Source organism: Zalophus californianus, chromosome 17 (assembly GCF_009762305.2).
Source record: "Zalophus californianus isolate mZalCal1 chromosome 17, mZalCal1.pri.v2, whole genome shotgun sequence".
NCBI classification, from domain to species: domain Eukaryota; kingdom Metazoa; phylum Chordata; class Mammalia; order Carnivora; family Otariidae; genus Zalophus; species Zalophus californianus.
In genome coordinates, this window is record NC_045611.1 from 12,888,081 (window position 1) to 12,897,561 (window position 9,481).

Below are 9,481 nucleotides of genomic sequence, written 5' to 3' on the forward strand. Positions count from 1 at the left end.
CGAGGTAAAAATCACCAATGGCTCTCAGTGTCATGAAAAACAAAGACAACCATCTTCATTTGAAGACAATGGAAGTATGATACTCTGAAAGTAGTGTTGAAGAGAGAAATCACCCCAAAGCTGACAACACCAATGTACAGAATATGCTGGTATCAGAGCACCAGGTTATTTGAAACCATGGAAGATATAATCAACAAATGGCCCAGTTTCTTCAATGAATACCTTGAAAATTAAAAAAAAAAGAGAGAAGAGAATCTGTAAATTTTAAAAGCCCTGTCATCCAATTACAATGCATGGAGTTTATTCATAAAACTGAAAAAAAAGTTGTTTTAGAATAGGGGAAATTTGGGGCGCCTGGGTGGCTCAGTTGGTTGAGCAACTTCCTTTGGCTCAGGTCATGATCCTGGATCGAGTCCCGCATTGGGCTCCCTGCTCGGTGGGGGGTCTGCTTCTCCCTCTGACCCTCTTCCCTCTCGTGCTCTCTATCTCTCATTCTCTCTCTCTCAAATAAATAAATAAAATCTTAAAAAAAAAGAATAGGGGAAATTTGAACACTGACCATTGGGTATTAAGTAATTATTATTAATTTTAAGTGTGCTGATGGTGTTATGGTTAGTTTTTTGTTTAAGAGACCTCATTTAATAATATATCCTGAAATTGTATTTATAGAATGATAAGATATCTGGGGTTTGTTTCAAAATTATCTGGGTTTGGGTGGAGGTATGGATACAATGGGGTTGACTGGATTGGTCATTGTTGGAGTGGGGGGGATGATGGTTACTTGGGGTTCATTATAACATTGTTTTCCACTTTTGCATGTGTTTGGGGTTTTCCATAATAAAATGGTTTAAACATGTTTCAGTCAGATCTCTACCTCATAGCTAGCTAAAAACCACCACCATCAAAAACCAAGTTAATAAAAAATGGGAGACATTTTTGCAATTTATATTAAAAGGTGAAGAGCTAATATAAAGTGCTTTTGTAAATCAGTAAGAGGACCAAGAAACCAATAAGAAATGTGAAAATTATGTAAACAGTTCACAAAAAAAGGAAACACAATGGCTCTGATATGAAAAGATGCAGAGCTTCTGTTTTCTAAAAATTGTAAAATACACATAACATGAATTTTACCATCTGAACTATTTTTAAGTGTACAGTTCAGTGGCTTTAAGTACATTCACAGTGTTGTGCAACCATCACCACCATCCATCCACAGAGCTCTTTTCATCTTGCAAAACTGAAAAGTTCTGTACCCATTAAACAATGTCTCCTCACATTTTTCCTCCCCCACCCCCAGTTCCTGACAACCACCATTCTACCTTCTATCTCTATAAATTCGACTATGAAGTCATATCAGCATGAGGACACTATCCGTCCTTTTGTGTCTGGCTTGTTTCACTTAGCATAATGTCCTCAATGTTCATCCACATTGTAGCATGTGTCAGGACTTCCTTCCTTTTTCAAGCAGAATAATATTCTATTGTCTGTATATTCCACATTTTATCCATTTATTTGTCAATTGACACTTGGGTTGCTTCCATCTTTTGGCTATTGTAAACAAAGCCACTATGAACATGGGTATACAAACCTCTCTTTAAGTCCCCGCTTTCAATTCTTTTATATATATACCCAGCAGTAGAATTGCTGTATCATATGACAGTTCTGTTTTTAATTTTTCAAGGAACCATCATAATATTTTCCATAATGGGTGGACCATTTTACATTCCCACAACAGTGACAAGGGTTTCCGTTTTTCTACATCCTCACCAGCCATTATTTTCTGAGCTTCACTCTTTTTTTTTTTTTTTTTTTTTTAGATTTTATTTATTTATTTGACAGAGAAAGACACAGCGAGAGAGGAAACACAAGCAGGGGGAGTGGGAGAGGGAGAAGCAGACTTCCCGCCGAGCAGGGAGCCAGATGCGGGGCTTGATCCCAGGGCCCTGGGACCAAGACCTGGGCCGAAGGCAGATGCTTAATGACTGAGCCACCCAGGCGCCCCTCTGAGCTTCACTTTTAATAAAATAAATGCAAATTAAAACCACACCGAAATATCATTTCTCACCTATTCAGATTGGCAAAAACCAAAAAGCTTGATAACTATCTTGGCAAGAATGTGGGGAACAGGATTCATATATGCTGTCAGTGTGACTGGAAATTGGTACAGCCTGTAAGAAGAGTAACTTGGTAATATCTTCAAATTACACATGCACACACCATTTGACCTAACAATTTGTAAGAAAGTATCCTATTTACACATTTTCTTAGTTACATACAGAGATGGCTATTTGTTACAACATTGTAAGAGCAAAGATTAAAAGTGATCTGTATGGGGGCGCCTGGGTGGCTCAGTCCTTAAGCGTCTGCCTTTGGCTCAGGCATGATCCCAGGGTCCTGGGTTCGAGCCCTGTGTTGGGCTCCCTGCTCCGCGGGAAGCCTGCTTCTCCCTCTCCCACTCCCCCTGCTTGTGTTCCCTCTTTGGCTGTCTTTCTCTCTGTCAAATAAATAAAATCTTAAAAAAAAAAAAAAAGCGATCTGTATGTTGTGGCAACTGGTGGCTCAATCCCTTAAGCATCCGACTCTTGGTTTCAGCTCAGGTCATGATCTCAGGGCCATGAGATGGAGCCCCAAGTCTGGCTCCATCCTCAGTGGGGAGTTTGTTTGAGATTCTCTCTCCCTCTCCCTCTACCCCCCCACTTTCTCACAAACAAACAAATAAATAAATGTTGATGATCTAAATTAAATATTAAATGAATAGATTGAAGACATTTCAGCTGATGGTGTCTTTTATTATCATTAGCTCAGTGGATAAGAAACTATTAGAGAGCAGGGGACTGGCTTTTGTAGGTCCAAACAGACCTTCAAGAAATATTGATTAAATTAATGAAATTATTTCTTAGTTAGCTCTGGCAGAAGTGAATTGGCAGGCAGCTCAAGGAGGTTATGTGGCTCGTCCAAGGTCATTCATATATAATATGTACTACCTATTGCTTATATGCAAGACACAGTGGAGGGCACTCTGAAATTGAAAAATTGGACCCTACCTTCTAAGAGATTGAGATCTAGCAAAGCACTCTGGCACACATCATTAAAAATGTCAAGGTTTTTTTTTTTAAGACTATTTTAATCTCCACAACTGACGTGGGGCTCAAACTCACAACCCCAAGACCAAGAGTCACACACTCTACTGACTGAACCAGCCAGGCACTACCAAAATAGAAAGTTTTTTTTTTTTTTTTACGGTCCTTTCAGTTATATCAATGGAGACCATTGTTCTGGTGGGTAAATTGAGGTACAGATCAGAGAAGCAGTTTCTCAAAAGCCATACAAAACAGCAGAAGAAAGATGCTGACTAAAATAGAAGTCATCCTTCCATTTGTGCCCCATCCTTAGTGCCCTGGGGGACTCATTTCAAGGGAACCATTTCCTACCAATGTTCCATGCACTGGATCAGCCTTCTCAAAGTTGTGCAGGTCCTGTGAGATGCTCCTCTACAAAAGGATTCCCTAACCTGTGTGTGAAATGCTTTATATGTTAGTGTAAAGTTCTCCATGCGTATAGGTATTTTTTCCCCACCTTTGTCCACCAAGAAGGCCTGAGAATGGTGACACCCCATTAGCAACTGAGCTTGTTGTTTTTTAAATTGAGGTGAAACTCACAGAACATAAAATTAACCGTTTTGGTATTTTGATTTTAATTTTGTTTGGAGGGGGCACCCAGAAATTAACCACTTTATAGCATACAATTCAGTGTATTTAGTACATTCACAATACTTTGTAACCAATACTTCTATCTAGTTCCAAAACATTTTCTTTATCCCAAAAGAAAATCCTGTATCCATTAAGCAACCATGCCTCACGCTCCCTCCCCCTAGCCCCTGGAAACCACTGTGTTCTGTATCTATGGATTCACTCTTCTAAATATTTCATATAAATGGAATCATACAAAATATGGTCGTTCATGTCTGACTTCTTTCACTTAGCATAATGTTTACAAGGCTCACCCATGTTATTGCATGTGTCCGTATTTCATTCTTTTATGACTGAATACCACTCCATTGCATAGAAATACTATACTTTGTTTATCCAGTATATTGGTTTCTTAAATTTGTGAGAAGACAATAAGCCTGTCTACCTTTGTTTAATGGTTCTAAAACCCGTCTGCAGCAACACTTGTTAACATCTTACAGAAGCGCTCTTTGGAAAATACTGCACAAGACATTTGTTAATGGCAATGGTCAGGCTTTGGGGAAGAGGGTCCACTTAATGATGAAGTACACTTAAAATCTCTCCAGACAGGGTTGGTTGTTTATTCTATCAAGTCTCTGTTTTAATTTTTATTTATTTTTTCCTTTTTTTTTTTTTTTAAGTAGGCTCCACACCCTGCATTGAGCCTGATGCAGGGCTTGAACTCAAGACTGTGAGACCTGAGCTGAGATCAAGAATTGGACGTTTTAAAAATTAAAACACTCGGGGTACCTGGGTGGCTCAATTGGTTAAGCGTTGGACTCTTGATTTTGGCTCAGGTCATGATCTCAGTGTTGTGAGATTGAGCCCCTCTGCTGGCCTCACGCTCAGTGGAGAGACTGCTTGAGATTCTCTCTCTCCCTCTGCCTCTGCCACCCCACTTGTGTGCATACTCTCTCAAATAAATAAATAAATCTTTTTTTTTAAAGATTTTATTTATTTATTTGACAGAGAGAGACAGAGAGAGAGAGGGAACACAAGCTGGGGGAGTGGGTGAGGGAGAAGCAGGCTTCCTGCCGAGCAGGGAGCCTGATGCGGGACCCGATCCCAGAACCCTGGGATCATGACCTGAGCCGGAGGCAGACGCTTAACGACTGAGCCACCTAGGTGCCCCTAAATAAATAAATCTTTACAAAATAACTTTTATTTATATATTTGAGAAAGAGAGAGAGAGAGAGTGCACGATCAGAGAGGAGGGGCAGAGGGAGAGGGAGAAGCAGACTCCCCACTGAGCAGGAAGGGCAATGTGGGGCTCAATCCCAGGACCCAGAGATCATGACCTGAGCTGAAGGCAGACATTTAACCAACTGACCCACCCAGGCGCCCCCCCAAAATAATTTTTAACAACCATAACAGCTTTTTTGTTTTCTCCTTGGAAGACCCAGCAGAAGAGTTTAATATCCTCTCTCCATTTTCCTCAGCCAGGTAGTTCCCATGTCTCCTCTACTGTTCCTGTAGTAAATGCTGTGGGTTACACGCTTTTACAGCAATGTTGCACCCATTTTCCACTTTTCTCAGTTGTTGTGTTGGCAGCTAATGACTCACAGTTTCACCCTTCTCTGGAGAATTGTCCTCAGTCCACACGAGCTGTTCATCCAGACATACCTGGGAAATTATGCTCCTCCTTTCCCCATCTCCCAGTGGCCCACAGCCTGTGAATGAGTGATGTGGGATACAAAGCCCAGCTCCCTTGCTTCTGAGAGAGATAAAACTTGTGTTGCATTTTATGCCTCAGAGCTCACTGTAGGATCAGACCGAGGCTAGACATCTTTGCTTGGTTTCTTCCCCTGCCCTATCCTGCTTCCCTCACTGCCCTAATAAATCATTTGCACAAGAATCCCTGTCTCAGGCTCTGCATCTAGGGAACCCAACCTAAGCTATCCCTGTGGGTAGTCCTGGCTCCCAGAGCTATTGCCTGCTACCAGCAGCAGGCATAAATCTCATCTTGGGCCTTGCAGATTGCACCTCCTCCAAGAAGCCAAATCTGGGCCCTCACACTCCGGCAGCATTCAAGGAAATTGGATGCCTAATCTGGCCAGGCACTGTGCTAACCCTTTTGTGTGCATTAGCACATAATCCTCCCAACAAACTGATTAGGCAAATACTCTTGTATTCTTACAGATGAAGAAAATGAGGCTCAGAGAGATTGAGTGTCTTGCTCACACAGTAAGAAAGTAATGGAAATTAAGGAGCATTTGTCTGATTTCACACCTTTGTATTTAACCACCATACTCTGTCCTAGATTATAGCATCAGAACTTTTATTTTTATGGGTCTATCTACCCCAGACAGTGGGACTATATACAGAGCAGAAAGCTACATGTTGTTATGTATATTGCTGACAGATTGTGCTGAGGGCTTCGCCTTATTAAAAATGTTCTTTTTAACAGGATCTCGGCAGGACTGAGCTGGGCCAGTGGCCTCCAGGTTCCCGACAGGGAAGAATGTCGGAGAACTCTGCCAGTGCCCCTGGGTGTCCACTGGCTGGTGGGGGTGTTTGCAGGTATCTTTGCTACTCAGACCAAGGAATACTAGAGTGACTATGGAGCTCCCTACCTCAGTATGCCTATCCTAGGAAGTGGGGTGAACCCCTTTGCCTCTGAGCTCCACGGTTTTCCTTGAGCCTCTGCCAGAGGGGCAGTTGTAGGCATCCCTGCCTTCCACTCCACTGCAGAGCGGGGAGCTGCACTGCTGAGAACAGCAGCAGGGGGAGACAGCTCATCACTTCCCTGGAGGCTTCCTGGGTTCACAGAGGAAAGAGAAGGCACTGAAGTGGGAGGGTCAGACCTGGGCCAAGTGAAGAGGGGTAATGACTCCAGGGGGAGAAGACCAAGGGAAGGAGAGAGATTGGGGGGAGGAGGTGAGGTAGTTGGGGGATGACTAGGGAATCGTTGGTTATTCATTCATTTGACAAATTGTTTTAAGCACCTACAATGTCCTAGGCACTGTTTTGGAGACTGAGGATACAATCATGGACAAACCAAAGACCCTGCTTTAATGAGGCAACAGGCGGAGGGCAACAATAAAAATAATCCTATTAATGGTCAATATTTTTTGAGCATTTACCATGGAGTCAAGAAGTTATCCTCACAACAATCTCAGGCATTTGATACTATTATTAACCTGTTTTACAGGCGGTGACAAGGAGATACAGAGTAGCCAAGTGACCGGCTGTTACACGGAGTATGAGCCGGGTCCCTCATCTTCTTTGAGACTGATGCCAAGGCCTCTCAGGCTCCCTACTGACCACAGTAGATTCAGAAAGTATGTATCTGTAAGAAAAATTCAAACAATAGCGATGAAACTCAAGTTCTCCTTGCCCATCCCCATCCCTAGCAGTCCCCATACTGTTACAATACTACGTGTCCATATACATTATTTTTGACTAGTGGCTTCCTGTATATACGGTTCTACAACTTTTTTCCCCTTAACAAAATATCTTGAGCACTGTTCCCTATTGTACACACAGTTCTACTTCCTTGTTTGTAATTGCTGCATAGTATTCCATGGCATGGATGTACCCTGGAGAAAAGGTGTTTCCAATTTTTCGCTATTACAAACAATGCTGCCATTCACTTTTCCAAAAGCTTCCAGATCCTCTTCCTACTGCAAAGTTGGAAAGTTTCTTCCTGAAGGACCCATGTAATGAAACCCGCAAAAGCACTAGCCAACTGTCAATCCAACAGTAGCCGCTTAGGCTCGGGCAACAGCTGTTGTTATCCAACCCCCCCCCCCACCCCGCCCCAGTGGATTTTATTTTCTTCCGAGATAAGCAGCTGCCCCATGTCCAGGCTAGGGAGCTAAACAGACCCCAAACGCAAAACCTCGAGTCCCAGAAAACGAGCCTGCGTCTCTAAGACGCATTCGTTCCTCTGGGAGTTGTAGTTTTGCTGGGCAACGGAGCCACCTTCTATTCTCACTTCCTTTCCCGATCTGAACTCACATGCCTTTTAGGAAAGCGCTGCCCTCACCAGATCTGCGTACCCGTGCAATAAAGAGCTCGGAGTTAGTTTTTTGGGGAGGACAAGCCAGGACGGACGGAGGGGTGAAACTACATTTCCCAGGGTGCGCTGCGAAGGGGCAAGCAGTCCCGCATTAAAAAGCCCGCGGCGCCGAAAGCCCAGCTGAGGCAGGTACGTCATTCCGTGCGGGTCCCCGCTTCGCGCACTTTAGTCCCCCCACTGTTTTTCGGCCCACGCTCTCGGACTCGTAGGACCGAGCTGGCCAGTGGCCTCCGGGTTTCCGGTAGGGAAGAGTGTTCGAGAACTCTGCCGGCGCCCCTGGGCGTCCCCTGGCTGTAGGGGGAGTTTGCAGGTCTTGCTAACCTTTCGTCTGGGTCTTTTCAGTGGGAGCTCCGGGACCTGGCCAGTGCCAGGCACTTGGGGACGCCTGGGACGCGGGGCGGGGGTGGGGGTGGGGGTGGATATGGGCCCCAGAGGCCCCTCAGCCCTGAGGCAGGCGGGGCGCTGGATGCCAGCACTGCAGACTTTGCTTTGAGGCCCTGTCTCCTGCCTTAGTTTACATCTGGGCTCATCATTATGCACAAATCTCGATTACAGGACGTTTGTATAATTTACAAAGTGATTTTACTCCCAGTCAACTTCTGTGTGCCTTTTTATTTTCCAGAAGGCAAATCAGATCCCTTCATGAGCCTGGTTTTGTTTTTTTTTTTTTTTGTACCTTTAAAGTTTTAAAATGCAAAATCCCTGCCCCCATCACTCTTCCAAAAGCATATATGAAGAGGTTTTATTATTTTTTCTGTCCCTGGCTCCCCTTCCCTATCCAGTTTTGGGATGGGGAAAATTGGCGGAGGACATTAAAACCTGAACTCAGTAGATGAAGTGTTTTTGAAAGTTGGCAGAATATTGGAATAGAGCTCTGTGTTCTTTTCTAAGTTTTCTGTAAATGTCAGGTATGACAGGGCATAGACTGCAGGAGAGATGTCTTGTTCCAACAGGGTGATGAAGAACATGAACTTTGGTGTTGGACACACCTGGCCTGCCTGTACCATCTGTGTACGACTTTGAGCAGACTCTTTTATCTCTTTCAGCTAGTTTCCTTATCTATATCATGTGTGTGATAAGATCCAATTCATACGACCATTGAGTGAGTCATGTGAGCTGATTCTGCACTGCCATTGGTGTTGGTCTCTGAAGAAAGCACTCCCTGAGCTTTAGCCACCAGTATCATTCCACCTTTTGTGTTGTCATAAAATACCCTTTTGGATGATCTGGCAAGTCATACTCCTTCGCCTGGCTTGATTTCCCTAGACCTTCCCTGATTTTTTCGTCTTTGGGGGCATCTTTGACCTGGAGAATATTTCAGAGCCTTTACTCCCACTGGCTTCAGGGTCAAGTTAAACTCTCCTGTTCCCTTTCCCTGTTGGAGAGAACTACCACTCATTGAGCCCCCGCTGTATGCCACATCGTTTCTATTTTACTTAATACTGGCAACAGTCCTGAGAGGTTGGTATCTTTGGCTTGCAGAGGTTAGGTAGCCTGTTCAAAATCACACATGAGGAGGCAGAGATGGGAACAGAGCCCTGCGGGCTGATTCTCAGCCTGGGACTGCTCTTATGCCCTAAGTCTCTAGTAGGGTGCAGTCCACATAGGCCTGCCCTCCTCCCTCTGGTCATAATCTGTCACCTGTCCATGTCTCCCAGTCACTATGCTGAGACCAAGATTGGGCTCAGATTTCCTGGGTCACTGGACCCTCCTTGGGACATTTCTTCCTTGC